This window comes from Corvus kubaryi, unplaced genomic scaffold, assembly GCF_017639235.1.
Source record: "Corvus kubaryi isolate FWS band 111438036 unplaced genomic scaffold, C.kubaryi_AGA036_p1.0 76, whole genome shotgun sequence".
Classification (NCBI taxonomy): domain Eukaryota; kingdom Metazoa; phylum Chordata; class Aves; order Passeriformes; family Corvidae; genus Corvus; species Corvus kubaryi.
In genome coordinates, this window is record NW_024582063.1 from 4,672,111 (window position 1) to 4,685,739 (window position 13,629).

The window sequence follows — 13,629 nt, forward strand, 5'->3', positions numbered from 1 at the left end:
ATAAACTATCATAAACCCATGTAGTACCACAGACATCTGTTAAACTTGAAAGAAAGGTAAAACCCACCAAAACCAAACCAACCTTGAAGGATTTTTCTGGATTTTAAGGGGAACATAGGACTGCATGAAAATTGATATACATGCATCTTTATATACATAAATAATATTCCTGATTTGTTTCCACAAGGATCAGCAATGTTTACCTTCTCAAATACACTTTGATATATGTGCTGCCTACGGAATTTTATCTAAGGAATCCACAAAAGACAGACAAATCCACAAAAGCTCTCCCCCAAGGATTTGGCACAAAATAGTCTTCCTAAATCAGGCTACAATCATTACATATAAGCGCAGAGTTTAAGGCAGATTAATAAATTGCTTACTACACCATCAAGCCCATGAATTACATCCATGGGGAGGAAGGTCATGACGAACCCCATGAGGGGCTTCAGGTGATATGAAATCCAATAATAATTTGCACAGGACAGAAAAGAACAAACAGTTCCATCTCAGCCTTATTGAGACCCAAGAATCCCACTTAAAAACCAGATTGCAATGCTTTGGCTGTAAAGGCAAACTGTTTCTTTGTCTTCCTTGTTTTTTTCATACAATTCAAAACATTAAACATGATGAAACATATTTCTGGCTTATTATACTAAGGTAAGAACTCCATTTCATTAAATTGGAGTCATCCTCAAGAGCTTTAAAGCAATTCCAGAGGAACCAGAATAACAGGGTTAGAAATCAAGTATAATTGTGTATGGGACAAGAAATATTCCTTTCTAAAAATTAGATTTTTAGTGAATCTTGTCTGTTTTGCTATAAAATGATTCCTTCCCTTTCCTCCAAAGAGAAACATCAAACCTGTCACCTTGTTTTAGCTCTTCATCTGAGCACTCAAAGCAGCTAACAGGTATGAATATGCAAGTTTTGAATTATATACTCTTTTTAAAAGACCAGTCCATAACATCTCAACCACTTTCCTCACTGCCTTTAATCAAGTGCTTTATTCAGTACTTAAACACTGTTTACACAACTGTCAACAACAAAAAACCAAGAAAGCAGGAGAAAAGGATAAGAGCTACTTCACAGGAAATTAACAGATTTATGACAACAGCACCAATTGTGAATTTATAGGTATTCAGTGAGTGATAAGTCCTTAAAGCATGTCATACATATCCCAAGAGGTAAATTGAGGTAGAAGAGAGAGATTAACTGAGTGTTTGCTTACACTTGATAGAAAATAATATTTATTGTAAGAACAATACTTGATGTACTGTGCTTTAACTATTTCTTTCCTTGTTTAAACTTGGATGTTATGAAAGTTGTGATTGTCATTTAACAAGCTGTGCTTACTATTTAAAACAGCATTTCTTCTAGACCCCTCAGTTCCAGAAGTATTGACAGAAAGGAAAATCTGAAACAGGAGTGCTAAAGAGACTGACCCTACAAAAAAAAGACACATCTGCCAAAATAGATATCCTTTCTCTGAGAAAGAGTATCAGCATGAAACACCTGGATAGACACAATTAGCTTTTCAAAGAGGTGTCTGACTAGACAGAACAATGGTCCAATTGTTAGGGCCCCAAAGTAGGACTTGAGGTAGCTGGTTTCAGTTACATCTATCATGATGGGTAAATATGAATATTAGAGAAACAACCCATCAAGATAGGGTTGACTCAGAAGAAGACTTCTAAGAGAAGCTACAGGAGTCCAACCAACTGTCAACAATTTTCAGACTAGTGCCAGTGCCATTACAGCTAATGCAGGGAAAGACTAACCAGGAAAATGTTTGGGAAAGCTCAGGCTGTTACCCAGCATCTAAGTTTTTTCACTTTTAAAAGTAGAAAAAAAAAAAAAAAAAACAAAAAAAACAAGAAAACCTTGAAAACACAGAACACAAGTGAAACAGTGACATCTACCTGATTCTGTGAAGGACTTACAACAAGAGCTCCCACCAAGACATCCCACACATTTCCATGTGTGTGATCTCAGGAGTCACGAGGATACTTTAGTGGCCGCAATGATGTCTGTGTCAGTGCTCATCAACAAAGGTAAGACTGGAAAGGGAAGATCACGCTCTGGGTGCTCTGAACAAATACCATCCAGAAAGAAAGAAAAACATAAAGAGAGTGCACTCTCTTTAACAAACTGCTTTCCAGACCTGGGGGAGAAAGAAGCAGTGTTTTCTTGCTTAAGTAAGGCAAAAGCAAAACAGAGGCAGAGATCCAGCACTGAGAGGCAGAGGTCTCCTGTAAGACAGTTCTTTTCAGTGTTATTTGCATGGTGATTTGACATGTTGCCATCAGAATAACTTACCTAACAACTGGATTCCACAGCCTGCTTGCCCTGCTCTCTTGTTTGCTTTTATTTTTGCAGGCAGCAGTCTGTGTTTCACATCATTTCAAACCATTTACAGTACCCTGTATCAATTCTGCAACATGGTACAGGAGCAGAAACAGCCTGAAAGCAAACATGGTAGCAGCCACCACTTGTACTTCTCTGAAAAAAAGCAGGAATGGCATCTCAGAGCAGTGCTGGTCTTTGCAGGATAGGCTGCCTCTTGTCCCAGGTGCTGCTGCCTCTGATCCCCTGCCAGAGAACAGGTATTCATTTCAAAATCAGCTCTTAATAGAAGCAGGAGATGTGAAATCCTTAGGAAAACATAGCATAAGGCCTGAGATTCAAGAAAAAAGAGAAAACTGGGAATGAGACTATATTAGACTTTTTAAAAAAATTTTATGCATCTTTTAGGAGAGCTTACTGTATACATCAGACTGACCTATTAAATAATGGGAGTGCTTAAAGGTTTTCTTCATTAATTAATTTCCAGCAGCAACAAGACTTTTGCCTTGTAATCCTTCTGCTATTTGTGGCAACTTGGGGTGTTGCAGAGGTACGTTTAGAAATGCAGTCCCAGGAGAAAATAAGTGTTTTGAGGCTCTGACCTAGGTAGGGACCTCATCTGTCAGGGGTCCTGGAAGGTGTGAACCAATTCAGGCAGACAAGAGGTAAAAGAAGGATGCTGGGTGATTTAAGGGCAATCTGAATCAACTTGTAGTTTGTGAAGTAATAACAGTGCCTTTGAGGCCAGATGAGACAGAAAGTGTAATGCCTTGAATTTAGGTGGTTGAGACCACAGGGACACAGCAGTGCTGAGGAGAGGGAGGTCTTCAGTTCCTTGCTGTTTCATTCTATATAAATCTTGTAATCCCTTTTTCTCTTCAAACGGTGTATCCATAATTTAGATTTCCAAAGCCCCAAACTTAGGATCTACAAAATGTACATTTAAATAGTACAAATAAATTATGTATAGGCTAAGGATGGGAGGGTGTAAGTCCACAAGGAACCCTAGGATAGTGTTGTCTTGGCATTAATAAACCTTGGATTAGGAAAAGTGAAATTTCACCAGCTACCCAAAATTCAAACCTATCATCACTGATCACTTTATTTTCATTTGACTGAGTGCTGGCACAAGGGTATTTATCACTTGATATTCTTCTTACTTTACATAAAATGTCCCATTGTTTTTGCATTCTTCTCTCTTTATCTTGATTTTATCTCATCTCATATTAATTTATATTCCCTTTAAATATACAGAACCATGAAAATGTGAAAATTAGGACAATCAGTAGTCCCTGGAGTACACCTTGACTGCCATGGAAAAGGGGTAGAAGACGTGTCTAAGGGGTTGGAAGAAAGTTAACCTTCTTTCACATGAGGGCAGTATCCAGGGAGCAAGAGGCTGCAGCTACTGAGAAGAAAGAAAAAAAATATCCTTTGCCAATTTCTCCTTGTTTTGTCAAGAATCAATGATTTATTCAACCTTCCACCTGTAAGTGTCCTTCTTGTGCACTTCTGACCAAGCAGAAAGAGTAGTTCATAGTCATGTAAGGCAAATAAATGTTAGAGCAATCTCAAAATTGCGGTCCATAACAAAACCTCTTTCCTATAATTTTCCTACAGTCTCCTGGTAAAGAAGTTGCACAGCTCAGCCTTTCACTGACCCACAGGAAGAAGAGATTGAAGGCCACATAAATAGGTCAAGGCCATCACTCTGGGAGGGGGAAACTGTCTAAGCAGTGAAATAAATTATCCCAGGCACAGGTCTGTTCTACCATGGACAGATTATTACAGGTATCCATCCTAGCTGGACTTACATCCACTGCTCAGGGGGTGTCTGGGTGCTCTCTTTTACAAATCCTACATTCACCAATCCCTAGAGTTTATAAATCTCAGTCCCACTCCTTCCCACCTTTGAAAGAGGTGTGTTAAACCAGCCTTCCCAGGGCCTCTTTGTGCAGCAGCAGCTGTATCCTTAACACCGGTTTCAGTGCCTTTTCTCACACCTCCTCAGCTCTGTCCTGCCTGAGGTGCAGACACCAGAAGGGCACCAAAGTCTCATTCCCATCACAGATCTGCACAGGAGTGCAGCCATTTCCTCCATCCTCTCCCACCACCTCTCCTGCTGAGCAGACCCTGCACAAGTCACCCCTTTAAACTGTGCATCTGAACAGCTTTATACGATTATCCCATATCCTTCCCTCTGCTTCCTAATTCTCTCTTCTACCCAAAGCACAAGTGAAATGGCAGTTTTTACAGTGGATCATAATACTTTCAAGCCAAGGACAATGTATGCAGAAAACACATGAATTTTTTTATTGGATTAGGGCCATTTCTGTGTTTACCATTGGATCTTTCCCCGCAAAGGATGGTTTAACTACAGGTTCTTTATGATCCAGCTCCTGTGCTCTCATGATAGAGCTGTACAAGCAGGCCTTCCTGCAATTTCCCACTCAGGGTGTAAAAGTAGAACAGATCATTAATTTTCATAAAAGCAAGCCAAGACTCAAACACCCAGAAGGGAAATGCTGAAGTGGATTCTCAGTATCAGGCACATTATTTAAGTACTAGCGAGAATAAAGGCTTAAATGAGCTACACCAGCCACAGTGTCATTACCAATACCTGTGTCCATTAATTACATCTTCATCTCACCCTAAACCTTTCCATCAAGACTATTTTCTGGTTTTCCCAATTGTAAAGAGATGATGAAGTGGCATACATAAGTAATAAAATCCTAAAGTAGAACACAGTATCTTTCAAAAGCCATCACGTCAAATTATTAAGAGTGGTTAATGACTTTTGGATAGCCAGCCCACCTGGCTTTCCAAGTTTTATTTTCAGTGTTTTACATATGCACATACAATTATAAGGGTATGCTTTAAAGGAAGGAAAATGAAAAATGATGATTAGTGCATCATGGTAATCTACAATCATCAATGAACTGTGGCCCATCAACAATTAATAGGAAACACAAAATTCTAGAAGGAACCACGAAGTAAATTTGTCAGCTAGAAAACTTGAATTTAGGAACATAAGCAGCAACTGCATCTAATAAAACATGAAAAGAATACATTGCCATAGATGTGGGTTGCTATACCACTATTTCTTGCCTCGCTCTAGGTTCTTAATATTAAAGGCATTGTTTTTGCAGCTACTAAATCAAGCAATCTCATGATTCTGCAGATTGGAAGAATGAATAAATCTTCACATAGGCAGAGACTAACAAGGTCAGGTTTTAATAATCTTTTTTGTTACTGTGCAAAAAATCCTTACATAAAGGCTGACAGCATTGCGTGGGAGTAGCTCATCTGACTCTTCATATCCAGTCAAGGTTCAGAGTGACTTTTTTGTCCGTTATCAATGGTTCTCAGAACATCTCTAGATAAAACAGGTCCCCAGCAACCCTGCTACTTCTCAGATGTCTTCACCTGAAGCTGTTTTCCCCTTTTATTTTCACATTTCCTATTTTTTACATGCCTCCATTTGTCAGGGGACCATAATTTTTCTTTAGTCTTCCAGCACTGTCCTTAGTGCCACATTCCTACCAGTGCTCTCCGTGTGCTGAGAACGTCATTTCTTGTGCCTTTTCAGACTGGAGTGCCAGCAGGATGTTCTTTCTCTCTCTGTAAACAAGACAGTACTGGCAGAATTTTTTTCCAGACCTGCTGAAGTCTGGGCAGCCATATGTCAGCCATGAATTCTGAGTTTGACCACAACTGAGTGCTTCCTGCAAGCAGAGATGCAGCTTTGAAACTCTGTGGCAAACAGATTGTGGTACTGTGGTACTTGGTTGATTTACATTAACCACAAATATATTCTAGTAGCAATTAGTCATGGATCCTTCCCCACTTTTCCTGAAACACCTGTCTTTTCACACAGTTTCACAAGGTTTTGATCAATAAAACAGAAGATTTTACATTTCTGTGTGGACATTCAGTAATAATATTTAGCTGACAAGACCCCATTAGTGTTCCAATATTTCTCTTTGCAATCTGAATATATTTGTAACATTTTTTCCTTTACTTTTAAGTTTTTGTTAATACTTGTCTATCCATCCCAGATAATTCAAATAAAAATCCTAAATAATATTTCAGATCTCTAAGATTTTTTGACAGCTATGTTACCACACACTTATCAATGTGTATTTCTTAGCTAATTAAAGAACTGTATATAACACATCTATTACTGCAACTTTTACACCTTATTGGAGACTGACAAGAAAAAAAATAAATATTCTGAACCTACAACCTCAACAAATACCCTGCAAGCTGCCTTAAGGACAGTGTTTCCATAGCAATTAACATAGCTACTAAGATTTCTTCCTCACTATCAACCAGTGTTATATGTTTGATTAACTTTCACCCAAAATGTTACCCTCTCTTCTTTGTTACTACAAAAATGCTAAGAACTTGATTATTTCTTTTTGATTAACAGCTTCAGTTGTCAAAGGTGGCAAAAAAAAAACCTTATTTTTCTAATAAGTTAAATTTAGAGATGTTAATAAGTAAGCTTTTTTTCGCACTTTCAATCCCTCTTTCTTACAATAATCTGATTTTTTAGGATTCTGTCTCATAACAGCATGCCTAATTCTCTTACTCATCTGAGACATCTGCCATTTAAAAAGGAAAAAAAAAATCCTTCTCTAATCAAACTTAAAAAGAAACATTTCTGCATATGCAAGATGAAATTAATTTAGACATATGAAGAAAGGTATGGTTTCTCTCCTTAAGCAGTAATGATTTGTACCAAAAAAAAATTCCCCAGAACCACTAGCATATAATTTTTTCCCAAAATAATTATGGAACTGATTCACTCTTGTATTACTTCAGTCCCAAAATACATCGAAATCAACTGACTTCAAAACTAGAATTATGCAGCAATGAATCAGTTTATATATATATATTTATATTTAAACCAAACTATTTCCAGATATGTGACCTTTTAATATTAAACACCCTCTGCAACGCATGTATTTCTGTACCTGAATATAAAAACTACCCATGTGTGCTCTAACTAAACCTTAGAGATTCTTTTTGTTTGTACAAGGGAGAAACTATGAAATACTGAAAACTGGTATCAAACAATGAACAGCTCCATTTTCTCATCTTCCCTCATAATGGCCTGCAAGTTCTTCTCCGTTCTTGGCTTCACAAAGAGGAATATCCCCTTCTCCCTAAGGATCCCTTCCTTGGGCAAATATTGCGGGGCTTTCAGATTCCATGTTCTCTTCAGTGTCTGTTCCATCTCATGAATACAGATTGTTTGACTGAAGGGTGACAGTGCCTATTTTGAAAAAGGATACCATTAAAACATACAAGCACTATGTCATGGGTTAGCAAGCATAGTCCCAGAAGTGATGTTCTTGCAAAGGGGTGCTTACAGCTCCTCTGTGACCTAACAGAACTATCAGCTGGCCAGTTTGAATATGGACAATTCTTTAAAGCACTCAAAATTGTGACCGCCTCTGTGATCCACATTTAAGAGTGGACAAACCCCCCCCAGCTCTCTCTCGTTTCCGGTGCTGGGACAGGTGGCTGCGGGCCCCATGCTGGGGCCAGCTCAGGCCAGGCTGAGCCGGGCCACGGCCATCCTGGAGCCGATGGGCCCTGTTCCACCCGTGGAACGCCCCCCACAGCCCTGCTGTGGGCAGCCGGAGTGGCTCGGTTTCCCCTCTCCAGTGCAACCAAGATTCAGCTGAAGCTGCACCACTGTCCAGCAGAGGTCATGTGACCAACAGCGATAAGCGACATTCCAGCTGCAAGGCCTAGGTGAGATTAACCCTTTTAGTCCTGTGAAGAGCTGAAAACCTGAGAAAAGAGAAAGAGGAGATGCTTAAAGCTGAAATTCTGTTGTGAAGCTATGATGTATCAGAGTATCCCGTTGAAATTTCTGAAGGCATGGGGGGTGGAGTGTTCAACTTGTACTTGTGAGCAAAAGCACCTGCGCTGAGATAGGCAGATGCTGACACAGCTGTAATTCCATGAGAACTTTGAACAGGGAGAGATGGAAGCAATGAGGACTTTTGCTCCAAATGGGAAAGGAGAAGACCTCAGTTCCTAGAGATGCTCCCGGAGATAGTCCTAAAGATGAAGATGAGGAGGACTCTCTGCTCCCAGGGAAGGAGGAGGGCCTCTATTCTTAGAGATGAAATGCTCCCAGAGATGGGTGAAGAGAACTTTTGTTTCTGAATGGCTCAACCTTAAAATTGTACCCCAAAAACCTTCAAGAGTGGACCCTTGAAAGCAGTTGTGGGAAAAGCTGCAAGTCGGGGGGGAAGGGATTCACATGCGAGCAGAGAACCAACCCGGGCGGCTGGCTCATTGTGATAATGTTTTCATAGCATGGGCAAGAGAGACTCTTCTTTCTAAATGGACTGAACAAGGTTATTATGGAAGTGGTAAACAGACTGAACATCTTGAGGGTTGTCTTTTTACATTGTCAGTGGGAGAAGGGAGAAAGGTGGAGGGAGGAGAAGTGTTCTGAAGGTGTGGTATAATTTTTTTTCCTTTTTTTAGGTCTGTTAATAAACTTCTTTATATTCTTTCAAGTTTGGTGCCTGCTTTGCATTTCTCCTAATTCTTATCTCACAGAAGATAAACAGTAATGAGTATTTTGGACCAAACCACTACACTAAATTGGTGTTTCTGCCCGGTTACAAAACAAACCCAATACAGACTAACACAGAAAGGAAGCACACAGGAGATGACCATAAGAATACTTAAAACTTTTGAGGTCGTATGAAATAGATTAACAAAGGAGTGAGCTTGAATTTCTGCTGATTTTTTTTTTGCTTATAGACCACTCACTCAAGGCATGCTTGATTGCACAGACAAATTCACTTTTATATTAGAAATTTAGCATCAAAATTGAAATTATAGTTGCACTTTATTCATCCATACATACATAAGAACACACGAAGATGCATTTTCTGAGCTATGTATTTGCCGGTTTAAGCATGACTCCAGATCCAGCCAGAAAATCTTTTTACTTACTCAGTTTTCATATGAAATGTGTCAACTCTATCTTTAGAAAAAATAAGCAGCTCAAAACTTCATGCAAATCACATAACCACTACTTGATGATGATTTTTGCCAATGGGCATCTTAAATTGACATGGATATTGGATTGAGTGCTAGAGAAGACAGGACAAATCTGTTTTTACAAACACAAAGAGCATGATTAAGACTGAGAGGCTTCCACTCCAGTCTCTGCACTGTGCTGGAAGCTCTCAGTGTGGCCATCCTGTGATAACAGAGAGTCACTTCTCTCTGCCTCCTGAGGCCCTTGTCTCTTACTGTCTGAGCAGCAATCAGCACAGACATTCATGTCTTCAATTTAGATAAAACAAAATTACCAGCCAAAAACTGGTTTTACATGGCAGAACACACATGTAAGTCATTCATGCATTTGAGTGGTTGGTGATGCCAGCTGGAGGCAGTCAGCAACATCCACCATTACTTCCCCCAACTCCATGATAACATAGCAGTGAAACCAGTTAAGAAATCTCTCTCTCTTGCCAAATATATATATATATATATATACATGTATATAAATATATGAATACTCTCTCAAGTCTACAGAATCCACAGAAATAATGGAAATCTGGAGGCAGGATTTTTTCTAGTGTGATTCAGGTTAATGTACCACGCTAAGAAGATACTACATAGAGCATGGAGCATCTCTTTTATTCACAGGAACATCCTAGGACCTCTACTTTAAATTTCAGACAATCAGAATAAGGTTCCAGTTCAAGAACCATATGTCATGCATAATAAAAATGTACAAGCAAACACCACAGGGTATAAAAACCCACAACAGGCAATTTTTTAAGTAGTAGATGCAGTTGTTGTTTGATATGCACCATGACAGTGTGAAATGTCAAATAAAACTGTAGCCCAAGGAACATGGCATTGATCAAATCCGAGACTTTAAAAAGAAAGATTTCTCTTGCTGAGCAGACCTTCCTGATTTATAAGGGAACTGAATCCAAAAAAAATCACTTCAGCAATTCAGTGGAATTTGGGGAAAAAGAGCATTTTCAGCTGCTAACCCAAATCAACAGGAGTTAATGGCATTCAACAAGAGATTTGCTTTCAGTTTGCTGAAGGACTGTGTGCAGTCCCAGTGCTTGATAGAGAACCTAAAGTCAGTGTGTATAATGTAAACAGCCCAGAGTTCAGTACCTATTGAATTAGATAAAAGCCTGTCCCTATCTTAACAAAACTGAAACTGCACTTAAGCTTTTCCACTCAGAGAAAAAATCCTGAAGTGGCAGAAGTTGTCCAGAGCTGTTGAGCACTCTCCATTCTTGGATGCTTTGAAGACTCAACTGCATAAAACCCTAAGCAACTTATTCCAGTCTTTTAGCTGACCTTTCTTTCAGATGGAGGTTGGATTAGCAACTTCCTGAGGTCCCTTTCCAACCTCTGACTCCTATGTGCATGCATATACATTACCATTAAAATGCCATTATTTTAACAGCTGCAGTGTGACAGCAGCCATAAGGATTAGCAGGAGAAACCCTGCAAATATTCTCATGGAGTTTATTTAAAATATTTTATTGTTAAAAAAGCTGGATGACATAGCCCCTACTGAATTTGCTGAAGAGTTTATGAGCCTTTGCAGGCCAGATATGCAGCAGTGTCTGGGTTGTTAACTCAGAATACAGTTTAGGCTTACTGAATCGACACCATAATAAAACTCTGGTCTCTAAAAGGACTTAAACTCAATATATTCCACCATAATTTCAAATTCTGACAATCTTAAATTATGTAGAAGGCTACTGTACCCAGTTTATACTAAAATGACTTGCCTAATTAAGGAAAAAAAACCAAACATTCTGTTTTCTGAACTAAGACCTTTAATCTGATAATACATTTAACCACATGAAAAGTCAGCCTGTTAATCAGTGATCTGCAACATGTCCATCCTTGACTGTGTCTATGGCTCTCATGCAATCTGCCAGAAGGGACACTGAACAAGCACCCAGTTTTTACAGAGTAAAAAACAGTGGGAGCCTCTCCAAAAAAATGTATTACCCAAAATATGTTCCATATATATGATCAGAATATAACACCTTGATTGGTAGTGTTATTTCTATGCCCTTATGGGCATGGGAGCATGGAGAAGAGGTGCACTAACTCTGACAACCAAGGTGTCACTACCCCCGTGTGTGACTACAGAAGGACATGACAAATGATTTTCACTAGTTAACGTTCATTCAGCTGTTGCATTTGCATTGTTGTTGTTTGGTCAGGAGAAAGGTCTTGAAAATGCTGAATGCCCTTTTTTATTGTGTTGTGTTCAAAGGCTTTCTGGGGTTTTTGGGTTTTGTTTGGGATTTGTTTTGCATAATGTGTCTCATATTTTACATACTATCAATTCAGTGGGAATAAAAAAGTTACCAATGCAAGACAGACTTCTGACAGCTCAGCAGCTTCACAGACCCCCCCAAACCAGGATACCAACTCAGTGATAGGACTAGTCTGTCTTTCCTCCAATTTCTCACCTTCATACTTTTGTTTTTATCTTTATTTTTTAAATTTGTCTAAAGAAGACTGAATTTTCTAACTATTTTCAGGAAATCACTCCCTCTTTGCTGCTCTGGTCCATGCTCTCTCTCCACCCATGGCAAATATTCACATCTCACTTTCCTCATTAATTTATTTGAGTACCAATTACTCAAAAGCTATGCTATTGCATACTACCTTTTTTTTTTCTATTATTCAATTACTTTTCCAGCCCAAAAAAACTTCCTTATGCCTTTTAACTTGAGAGAATTCTGGGGATCCTGGAGGCACCTTGTTCATCATACCCAGCAAGCCTAAATGGTTTACTCAGAGCACCACACTCTCTCTAGAGCTTCCAGAAGCTCAACACTGACAGAGAATTATATTACAGTAAAAAATCCCAGAAAGTGCCAGTTAAAAAAAAATTTTTAAGAATTTTGAAAAATAAAAGAGAGAGAGAGAAAGAAAGAAAATTACCTCCAAACAAGTGTGGGAAAAGTACAAAGCCAACTGAAATTTTGCGCTGAATTCAGAGGGTTTATGGATCCAGACCTCTGAAGAGAATCAATTTTCAGCTTTGCACTGCACACACTCCCTAGGATACAAAAAAAACACAGGCACATTTCTAGCGAAAGATGAAAAAAGGCTTATAACCACCACCAGCTAAAAGCCACGAGAAAAAATCAGTAGCCATAACATGGACTTAGTCTCTCCAGTATAATATCACTACCAGAAATCCCAGTGAGATACAGTGATTCCAATTAATTTATAAAAATACTTCTAAAGTATGATATTACATGTTATAGATATTTGAGATGTCACTTGATTTTCCAGTCTTTTAGGAAAACTATTTGAGATGTCTGGAAAGCTGGATACAAAAAACCACAGGCATTATTTAGCCAGGATTTCCAAGAGAGAGGGAATGAATGCTTCTTTTTTCAAGAGCGGCAAATTTGGAGCACCAAAAGCCAAGGAAGTGCAAAAGAGCTTTCATCCCCCCAAACTGGAACCAGCTGAAAAGACCAAGTGCACTAATTATTACCTACAAGGAAAAAAAGGGTATTTTCTGGTTTTCCTTTTAGCCCTGAGTAATGGCCTTAAGGGGGCTGTCATTTAAACTGGGGTGTTGCTGATGGCACAGAACCGTGCTGCCTCAGTTCTGGAAGCCAGAAAAAGATTGTACTCTGAACTCCCCTGACATCCAGGAACCATATTAAATGACACGCTGAAACAAGAGTTAGTCTGGTTTTATTACTGCTCAGTGCACAGGCATGGATATACACCAGAGCAAATTAAAGTAAACTTGCCTAAGGCAATTTGAAATTCAAGGTCTTAAAATGACCAACTTCTGAGTCTTTATCAGCACTACTAATACATTAAAACTACCCTGTTCCCAGAGTGTTCTTGTGTCATTCAACAACATTGCATTTACATTGCAATTTACACTACAATGCATTTGCATTGCTGCCTCTCTCCCCCCTTTCTTTCTTTATGTCTGTGGTTGCCTTTCTGTTTCTCCATAGCCTGTGATATCCCTCCAAGGAGCAAAGCATAACAGTTGTGTATTGCTCAGGAAATGAACCCAGCTCCTGACTCCCAGCTGCGATACGAGAGCAACCTCACACCAAGCGAGATATTTCACCTGCAAATGCACCCAAGCAAGGAGAGGAAAAACAAGAGCCAGTAATTCAAAATAAAAATATTCACATTAAAGTGACAATTGGAAGCATCCTTTGTAGACTGCTCTAACAGCAAAAATAATACAGCTGAAGGAAA